Below are 10,453 nucleotides of genomic sequence, written 5' to 3' on the forward strand. Positions count from 1 at the left end.
TGAAATATAATATGAATACAAAATAAATGTAAACATATATAAATAATATAAAATTAATATTTTAATATATAATAATATAAAATATAATCTACTAGCAGTTCTGCCCGGCTTTGCTCAGGCCCTATGTACTGTCCATAACTTTATGTGCATATGCATATATTAAAAAGTGTGAATATGTACAATAATGCCTTTCTATATAATAGGCTTCCTTAACTAACATAGAGAAAGTTGGTAGAGACCGCAAACGTCAATTTTTTTTTTTTAACTTTGACCCCAATTTTGACCCCTTAACATTTGTTTTGGGCTCAAAGTAAATTAAAATGTTTGACCCATGTTCAAGTACCCCACATCTAAAATTTCAAGTGTTTAAACCCAAAATTGGTGGAGGAGTGTGCAAAGGTCAACTCTGTGAACTTTAACCTATTGCCAGCCAAATTTTCACTCAAAAACTGATTAAAAAGTTTGCTGCATGTCTAAATACCCTTCATGTAAAATTTCAAATGTTTAGACCCAAAATTGGCTTAATAGTTTGCTAGAGATCGCAAAGGTCAAGTCTTTTTAACTTTGACCCCTTGCCAGCCAACTTTTCAGCCAAGAACCGATTAAAAACTGTGCCCTATGCCTGATTACACTTTATGTAAAATTTCAAATGTTTAGACCAAAAATTGGCTGAGTAATTTTATAGAGACTGCAGAGGTCAATTTTTTTAAAACTTTAACCCCAATTATGATCCCTTAGCATTTATTGTTTTGGGCTCAAATCAAATTATAAAGTTAGATCCATGTCCAAGTAACCTATATCTAAAATTTCAATTGTTTAGACCAAAAATTAGCGGAGGAGTTTGTTAGAGTTCTCAAAGGTCAAATCGTTGACCTTTGACCTTTAACAGCAAAATTTCTGTCAGAAACCCTATTAAGATTTTCCTAAATCTCAATACCCCGTATATCAAATTTTGAGTTTCTAAACCGAAAATTGACAGTTATTTGGTAGGGAAATATACACAGACATACACACACAGACATTTTCACTTTTATAGATATATAGATAATAATATAAAACTTTTACTATTAAAAACATTACATTAGTAAATAAAAATATTCTTTTCAAGCATTTCTGCAGACTTCTAAACATAGATCAGAAAAGTGTTCTTTTCAGAGGGCTTGAGTAAGTTCTAAGCTGTAGTGTTCCATTTTAGAAATTCTAGAAAGTTCCATCCACGACTCGAAATACATGCTAATAGCATCATATTTTCAGTTATTAAATCAGCTCCGAGAAGAAATTCTATTTTGGGGGCGACCTCTCAACTATTTGTGACTCCAGCCTATTTTTTCCTGGGATAAAATTCGGGACCCTTTATTTAATCCATGAGGGTAGTGTGCTCTTGGTTTGTCAGCCATGACTGTGTAGAAATCCTAAGTAATACATTCTGTGACACTCAGGGCATGAGAATCCCTAGGAAGAGGGGCCTTGGGCAGATAACACTTTCCTCTTATGTTTGTCCTCTGTGGCTTTTTTTCTGTTGATCTCGAAAGTTACAGTGCCTCGCTTTGACAAAGCTCTCCAACTGTCCCTGTCTTTTGCTCTGCCTTCCCAATCTTTCTTTGGGGTGTCAACTGTGCGCAGCTGTTGCCTCAGTTGATCCTTGTAGCATTTATGCAGAACACTTCTGTCCCATTTGCCCAGCACAAATTGGCATAGAACATGGCTTTGGGCATTTTCGTGTCATCCATTCGAGACCAAGTGTCCTGCCCAGCAATGCTGGTGATTCTTTGTCAGTAAGGAGACTTTTGCCATCTGATGAGTGCAAAGTGCCTGGTAGAATGCTCGATTATTTCCAGTATCTGCGTAGTGCTGGGTTTCTTATATATGGCTCATGGAATTGCATTCATTTGCAAAAGATCTAGTTAATTTTCATATTCTTTTAAACTTTCATTTCAATGAATTCCCTATTAGTTTTTTCGGTTTTCTTATGGGATGATCATCTTTAGTTAACTATTATGTGTAATTATATTCACGCAGATATTTTTTTTTTTTTTTATTACATTTTCACCCCAAACAAGGCACATTGCCACTTTGGTGTAGGGGCTACTATCAGGGGAAACATCTACTGGGGTACTATGTAGGGATTAGGGCAGCGAGATGTTGGTTCACGTTGCACTTGAACTTATGCATGTCAGTACAGTTGGGGAAGCAGTGACCTGGAATGGAATTCCAAAGTCTAGCAGTTCTGGGGAAGAAACTACTGGAGTAGAAAGATCTTTTACATCTAGGGATCTCTACAGTGTTGGGGTGAGATTTTGCAGCTTGTCGGGTCTGTCGAGGATGTTCACGTTGTGGGGGCACAAATGCTTGCAGTTCTTCAGAGCATTCACCATTATAATACTTGTAGAACAGGCAGAGGGATACAACGTTTCGACTATGGGACAGAGGCTGAAGCTTAGATGCCAGTTTAGGGCCTATCAGGTTTGCGACTCTCTTTTGAACCCTGTCAAGGAGTAGAGACTAGTAGCCCAAATATGATAGCAATACTCCATACAAGGGCGAATAGTGGCCTTATAGAGGTACAGGATACTTTCGGGTGTTAGAAGTTTTCTAGCACGGTAGAGAGAGCCCACCTTCCTCGTAGCGGCCCTGGCAATGCCCTCGATGTAATTGTTCCAACTCATGTTTCCTGTGAACGTTAGGCCAAGGAGCTTGAGAGACGTACTCTCAGATAAAGAGTCGTTGGCCATTGCTATAGGTGGTAGAGAAGGTTTATTGTAATTATTGAATGAAACCAGTTTTGTCTTGGCGGCATTGAACGTGACCATCCATTTTTGTCCCCATTCCACTACTGATTGGAGGTCATCCTCTAGTGTTTCTGCCATTACTTTAGATATATGTTCATTTGTTTTCCTGTCGTGCCTGTTATAGAGTGTGGTGTCATCAGCATATATACCCATCTCAGAGGCAATTTTGTCGGGGAGGTCATTTATGAATATCAGGAACAGCAGAGGTCCAAGGATAGATCCCTGGGGCACTCCCGCATTTATATCATATTGTTTAGATGTACGACCGTCGAGGACAACCTGGATTTTTCTCTTATCTAAGAAGGATTTAATTATGTTAAGTATTCTACCAGTGATACTGTAAGATCTAATCTTCCTGAGGAGACCCTCATGCCATACCCTGTCAAAAGCCTTAGATATATCTCGAGCTACCGCTCAGCCCTCTCCCGCTTTGTCCAGTGAATGGTATATGCGTTCAGAGATTACAGTGAGGATGTCTGCCGTGGAACGGGTTTGTCTAAATCCATATTGTTGGTCGGTCAGAAGTTTAGCATCTGTAAGGTGCTGGACTAGAGCATGGTTAATTAAGGTCTCAAATATTTTGGCAAAAAGTGGGAGGAGGCTAATAGGGCGATAATTTAATGGGTCAGTTCTTTCGCCAGAATTCTTGATTACTGGTACCACAGAAGCAGTTTTCCAACAGCCCGGAAAGCAAGATTCATTAAGGCATTTGTTGTAGAGTTTGGAGAGAACTGGAGCTACTTCGGCTGAGCACTTTTTTAATAGCACAGCTGGGATGAGGTCGGGTCCACATGCTTTGGAAGTGTCAAGGTTTTTTATGATAGCATGCACCTGAGCAGGGGTGATTATCAGATCGTCCAGCGTGGCGTCTGTCTGCATAGGAAATTGAGGTAGGGGGTGGTTTAGAGGGTCCAGTGTGGAGTTTGAGGCAAACCGACTGGCAAGCATGTTAGCCTTCTTGGTTGCTGAGCAAAGAACCTCGTGATTGTTGGTTAGTGGGGAAATTGTTGATTGCCCATTATTTACTACACTGTTGTAGATTTTCCAGAAGTCATGAGTTCCTAGTTTTTGTGCTTCGATGCGTTTTTTAGTTTAGATATTCTACATGATTTATACTTGCGTGATATTTGCGTAAAAAAGTAAATACAAACCTCTTTATACATATTTATGTATGCCTATATATATATTCATGTAAAAACATTTTGCCTACCAAACTCCTGTCAGTTTTTGATCTATGTACATGAAACTATATATATAGGGTATTTGAACTCATGCAAAACTTTATTTGGATTTTAGCTCGAGAAAATTTGTGCAAATGGAATTTTCCAGGTGAACGTCGAACGACAGCATTATGAATATGCATGTGTAACATAATAGCTATTGGTTTATGTTTTAATTTTTAGCCTTGCAAACATGTCTTCATTAACGTCAAAGGAAAAAATAAATCATAAGCAAAACGTTTTGGTTTCAATTCTCAGTGGTGGTGCAGGAGTCATTTTTTTTTGTTTGTTTAAATCATTACTATATATTGGGTCCAATATAATAGACTAATAAATACGAAATCTGCATTAATCAAAATATCATATTTAAGCGTATTTTACAACTAGGCAATGCTGGGCAGCATGCTAGTATATATTTTACAAATACATGCACAATTCCTGACAGCATCTGTTTCATTATATCAAATGAATTTATTTTGCTCTTTCCACATCAGAAAAAAAGCACTTATCAATTTTAAAAGAAAATAAAAGCATATGGGCATGATTACAAAATCCGAAATTCAAAGATGGCATAATAAACATAAAAAATAATTGCAACTTCTCTTTTAATTTTCAGATTTTGTAATCATGCTCATATGCATTTTATTTTATTTTAATGGATTGATAGGTGCTATTTCTTCTGATGAGTTAAGGGCAAAATAAATTCATTGATTGATATAATACTTAAATGAATTATTTTGCACTATGAAACAGGTGCTGTGCATGTCAAATATACTTGAAGGAATAAACGGTAAGATGGTCAAAATTTTAAAATTTGGAATATAGATTGTCATTTATTTGTTATATGTCCTGTAATTACATTGAGCTTCATAAATTAAAGGATTGGTATATAAAAAAAGGTGAAATATAATTGAAGAAACATATTTCCACATAAATATTTATTTTTCTTTTTATCTTTTCAGATATGGGCGCCGTTACCATCATATTCTCATTCTACTTTCATGGGAACCTTTACTTTTGCATAAAAAAAAAATGGGGTTACATTTATTTTATTTTTTGTGGGAATCTTTTAACACACAGTATTGTTTAATTTTTATCTTAATTTTTCTTTTCATCTTCCATTTCATCTTTTTTGTCACATAAAACTATTATTCCGCAATGCCATAAAACCTTGATAACATTGGAAAATGTCTTTCATGGACGTTCAGAAACAAATACATTCAATAATCTGGATTTATTTTTTGGATTTGATAAAGTAAGTTTGTTTTTAACAATATTTTACTTTATTTCCTTTCAGAGATGTGACTGATATATTTTTCTCTGAAAGTCTATGAAAGATATTTTTCAAGGTTGTGAATTAAGCTCATTTTAAAATGTGTCTTTAAACGTTTAAAATATTATTTGGTATTTTTTTTTTGTTTTTGAATTATTTAAAAACAAAAAATCTTTACTATAGTGGGACATTTTAAAAGACCATTTTAATTTCATTTTTTTCTTTATTTTTTAATATTGTTTTTAAAATAAAAAAATAGATTTAAAGCAAAGCTTTTTTTAAACCTTACAAGTATTACTAGAGAGATACAAATCTTCAAGTTGACAAGGAGACTTAATGATTGCTAACATAAATTGGATCAATGAATTTTGTTCACATCTTTTGCTCATTGTTATGTAATAATACTTTTAGAAAAAGGTATGACCCCCACTCCCCATCAATTAGCAAAATAGCAATCTCTTCAGTAACTCCTAAAAAATAGGTATTGTATTTCAGAATTGAATACCTTAGAAAAGTGTTGATGTGCCATAAAATTTAGGCTGAAAGTATTTGATTTTTAACAAAAAAAAAAAAAAAAATGAAAAAATACTGAAATATAAACTAATTATTTGCTTTTAATTAAATATTCAGTATTAATTAATGAATATTAGCATAAAATGTTTATTTTATTAAATAGACAAAGATTTTTTGAGTAACTTAAATCACTTTGTTTCAAGGATAAAATACATCTTATACCTCTAGTTAAAACTCAGTAACCATCTTTACAAATGGATAACACCCTGAAAGTGTGAATGAAGTTTTTTTTTTTTTAGTATTGAAAGCTTTCAAAATGTTTTTCTACATTTAAATTTCCAATTTAATTTTTAAAAACAGAAGAAAAATAAAAACTTAAACTTCATTTCAAGGATGAAATGTCTTCTAGCCGTAGTCAAAAACTTACTCTGAAAATGTAAAAAAATTTTTTTTTTTTTTTTTTTTTTTTTAAATCATAACTAGCTTTCAAACATTTTCAATTCATTTTTTTCTACATTTGAATTTCCAGTTTTTGAGTATCATTTTCTACCGAGAGTTGCCTTTAAAAACAGAAAAAATGAAGTAGTATAGTAATTGAAGGGTTATTAAAAAAAATCTTTATTTATTAATTTATTTGATAAAATAAGTATTTTACGTTAAGATTCATTTGTCGATTAGTAAATGTTAAGCATGGTTAATTCTGACCCCCCCCTCACAATCAAGTTGGTAAAACAAATAATTATTTTAGGTAGGAACAGTGAAAGTTAACTAAAAAAAAAACTACCCAAGAAACAAACGCACACAACAATGTTCCATGACAACATAATTCTATTGCATTATACGCCTTAACTTTATAATCCTTGCAAATTTTTATCAACTTGTAAATACTAGAATTTTTGAAAATGATTAAAGAACTATTTATTTTAGACAAATTCCTTGTTTTTATTTTCATGATTCACTATTCTCGGATTGTTCTTCAGGTAATAATAATCAAAACCTTGGATAGAAATGCAGGTAAAAATCAGCTTGTTCTTCAGGTAAAACACATGACCATATGAAGGCATACAGAATCTAGTGGATACCAAAACCAGATTCATTTATATGGTGAAACCATTGGGAAAATACCAATGAAAATTGATTTTAGGTATATTGCATTTTGGCATTAAATAAACCCAAACTGGGTTTGTATTACAATCTACAGACATACGAAAAAGGGGTAAAAAAATATAAATAAATGTTATCAAAGTTACTCTTCTACATATCTGGAAAATCTTTTGGTTTTGCTCACTTTAAAACGTTTAATCAATTCGAAAATCATACAGAGTTTATCGATAGATGCGAGCAAGAGAAATGGCGGCTAGCCGACTTTTAAATACGTGAAGTTTGGAAAAATTAGTTAAAACTAAAAATTAGACAAAATACTGTTAGAAACCCACTTGATATATGTAAACATAACATAGATTTGGTGGGTTTCTGACAGTATTTAAAAAAAGTTTTTAGTTTTAACTCATTTTTCCAAACTTGTTCGCATCTATCAATAAACACTGTCTGATTTTCGAACTGATTAAATGTTTTAAAATGAGTAAAACCTCTAAAAACTTTTTTCAGATAGAGAAGTAACATTGATAACATTTTTTGTTATATTTTTAAAATTTTTGACCACTTTTTCATAAATCTGTGGATTGTAATACAACCCTCCAAGTTTGTAAATAATTTTAGTTTAGATGTTAAGTTAGAATTAATTCTAAGTCATAGATGTTGTTACAAAACTGTTCTTAATTTATGGAGAAATTTTTATAAATTGTATTCAAAATATCGATTCTTATCAGTAAAACTACATTTATCAAATTATTGTTACACTTGAAAGAAACAGAATTGGTCAAAATGATGTGGAAATAAAGATTATTTGTCCAAGTAACAGTTCTTCAATGAATGATTGCATTCCTTAGAAAAATGAAAATATTACATACTTTAAAAAAGATTAAAAAATAAGGGATCCAAAACCATAACTTCTTCATTTATTTTCAGTATGATACATGGATTTAGGAATTATTTTTTTTTATATGTGTAGTTAATCATTTTTTTTAAATATATATATGTAGTTCATATGTTTATTTTTTTTTAATATACATAGTTACTTATGCTTGATAATTCCATTCTTATTCCTGTAATACAACTCAAATAGAACAACTTATAAGAATTTATGTATCAATCTTGTGCAAAAAAAAGCTCAATTTTTCCGATGGAGAAGAGCTTAAATATTTATATTACCTCAGAATTTCATTCACACTATAAAACTTTGCAAAACACCAAATTGCAACTTTTAAGATTACAGAAGTTTTTGATATTGTATGAAATATGCTGAAATACGTGTTAGCTTACAAAGTTAAACAATTTGGAATTTTTTTCAGAGAGTGGATGAAATTTTGAAGCAATATGTAGCTGTTATATTTATGGAAAGAGTGCTCAATATTTGATAAAATGTAGGCAAAATAAACAGCACATTGTCAGTTTCTCACCTTTCATTCATATGACCAAGTCTCTCACAAACAATAAATATATGTAAGATACGTAAGAATAAAACTCAAAGTGAAAGAAAAATATATTGAAAAGTATACAACCAAAAAATAGCCAAAATAAATGTTTGTTCTTTTATTATGTCTAATATTTCATTCTTATAATTTTTGCCATGCAACCATTAAACTGTAGAAATTTAATCTTTACAAATGTTTATTGCTTCGTGCAATACCAAAGTATTCAACTCCTTATTAGGGAACACACAAACACATATATTAGTTACTAGTAACTAATATATATTATTAATCATTAGTCTATACATGCATACGGCATAATCATGTTGATACACTGGTTCCCGTTAAATCATCAAAATTAAGTAACTTTGAGCCTGGTCAGTACTAAAATGAGTAAAATGGAATTCCAGGTGCTCTCTGCTTATCTCGGCATTGTTTTCAGGCATCTAGCACTTCTTGCCACTGGACTCAAGCAGTCCTGGTTCAAGAGAGGTATGGTTGAGGATTGAGCAACCCTTGCCTCACAATTATTCATGCGGCTACCCTTACAGGGGGTATCCATATTCTCTTGAGATTGAACCGAGGCATCATTGATCGAATCAATTAGTCACCCAAACACAGCTGTGACTCATCAGTATGGCTACATGTATTAATGATACAGACTTTTAATAAAGTGTTCCTACTTGGCATGTATTGATGTTTTGATAAAGTTTCTGTTAATGAAGAAATGAAATATTTAAAACAAATGATTTTCATTTGAATTTACTAAATTTAATTTTCCATATATTTTATGTTTGTGTGTGGTTAAGCTTAAACGAACAAATGCTACCCATTTCATTGCAGCGAAACTTTTTTCTTTTATAGAAATAAACAATTTTGAAGACATATGGAATCACATTTTGATCAAAATATCTCCAATCTCTTTTTAATCAAATATGGGATTCGATAATTGTTTTTAGTTTTTATAAATTTAAAACCTATTTCTTGGAATCTTTTATCGGTGTAGAAATTTATTTTAAAACGATTGCTTTCACTTATTTTTTTGATATTCAGAATTTTTGGAAATGGCAGAATTACATCACGTTAACATCATTCACTAATAGTGTTTCTTTTTGTAAAATTATATCTTCTGAGCTCGAGATTGGAAGAAAAAAAAATAACTCTTTGAATGTTTTGTATATTAACTTTTGAAAAGAACACATTTTCGTTTCAGAAGTTTAGACGAATTTTACATTTTTTTTTTTTGAATTTCAATTGTAGACATGAAGTCACAAAATAAATTTCATTTTCGGTTTTATTATTTTAATTCTTTGGACTACTGTTCTCATCAGATGTAATTTTGTTCAATGTAACCTCTGACCTTTTTCAGGTGTATCTTGTCGAACTCTAGGAATCATACTATTGAACTTTGAAATCTTCATAGAATTTTGGACAAAATTCTTTATTGCTCGTTCCATCAGTCATGGCTTTTACAATTCATACTAAAATTGTCTGCAAGAACCTGTGACATAATGGTAAAGCACTTTGTAAAATTCAGTCTTCTGGAGGTTACAGGTTCAATCCTCAGTGTGGGTGACACTCAAACTACAATTGTTAATTACCTTGGACTTTTTACTCAGTCATGGTTATCCCCATAAATTAAATAAACTGTTCAGTTTGACATTACATGCAGATTCCAGAGTTCACCAGGTTAGACGTGGAGATGGTCGCAGGTTACATCGACTGAAACGTTATGAAAATAACACTCAAGATGAGACCAATCGTCCAAAGAATCCAAATAATACGAATCGTCTTTTTATTGTGTTCAATTTTGCCACCTGGAAAATGTTGAGTGGCAAACATGTCATTGGAATAATATATTTACTGATTTTTCTGCTGCTTTTTAACCATTTTTTTTTATTATAGATCAGGAAGATTTTAAATAAATTTAAATACTAAAGCAAGTTTAAACTCATTCGATAGTTAAATTGAATTGGTATGTAACTCACCTTAAGTAAAACCATAATTTATTAGTTTATTAAGGCGATTTACACTGTTTGATATATTTCCACATTCATAATCAAACAACGCTGCAGACCGGATGTTATGTAAGTTGCAACATTGATTGTGAAAATAATTATATATATC

At 31.9% G+C, this 10,453-nt stretch overlaps 1 protein-coding gene across 2 annotated transcripts in view; it reads left to right on the forward strand.

The window, feature by feature from the left end:
• Positions 1-5,838, forward strand: part of LOC145277556 (GDP-mannose 4,6 dehydratase-like) — a 337,466-nt gene extending 331,628 nt beyond the window's left edge. For both annotated transcript variants that reach the window (XM_080129028.1, XM_080129029.1), the window contains one exon: positions 4,972-5,838. The gene's annotated coding sequence lies outside the window, so the exon portion shown is untranslated. The remainder of the gene's footprint in view (positions 1-4,971) is intronic.
• The last annotated feature ends 4,615 nt before the right edge of the window (positions 5,839-10,453 follow it).

Source organism: Euprymna scolopes, chromosome 6 (assembly GCF_053919585.1).
Source record: "Euprymna scolopes isolate OS-2025 chromosome 6, ASM5391958v1, whole genome shotgun sequence".
NCBI lineage: Eukaryota > Metazoa > Mollusca > Cephalopoda > Sepiida > Sepiolidae > Euprymna > Euprymna scolopes.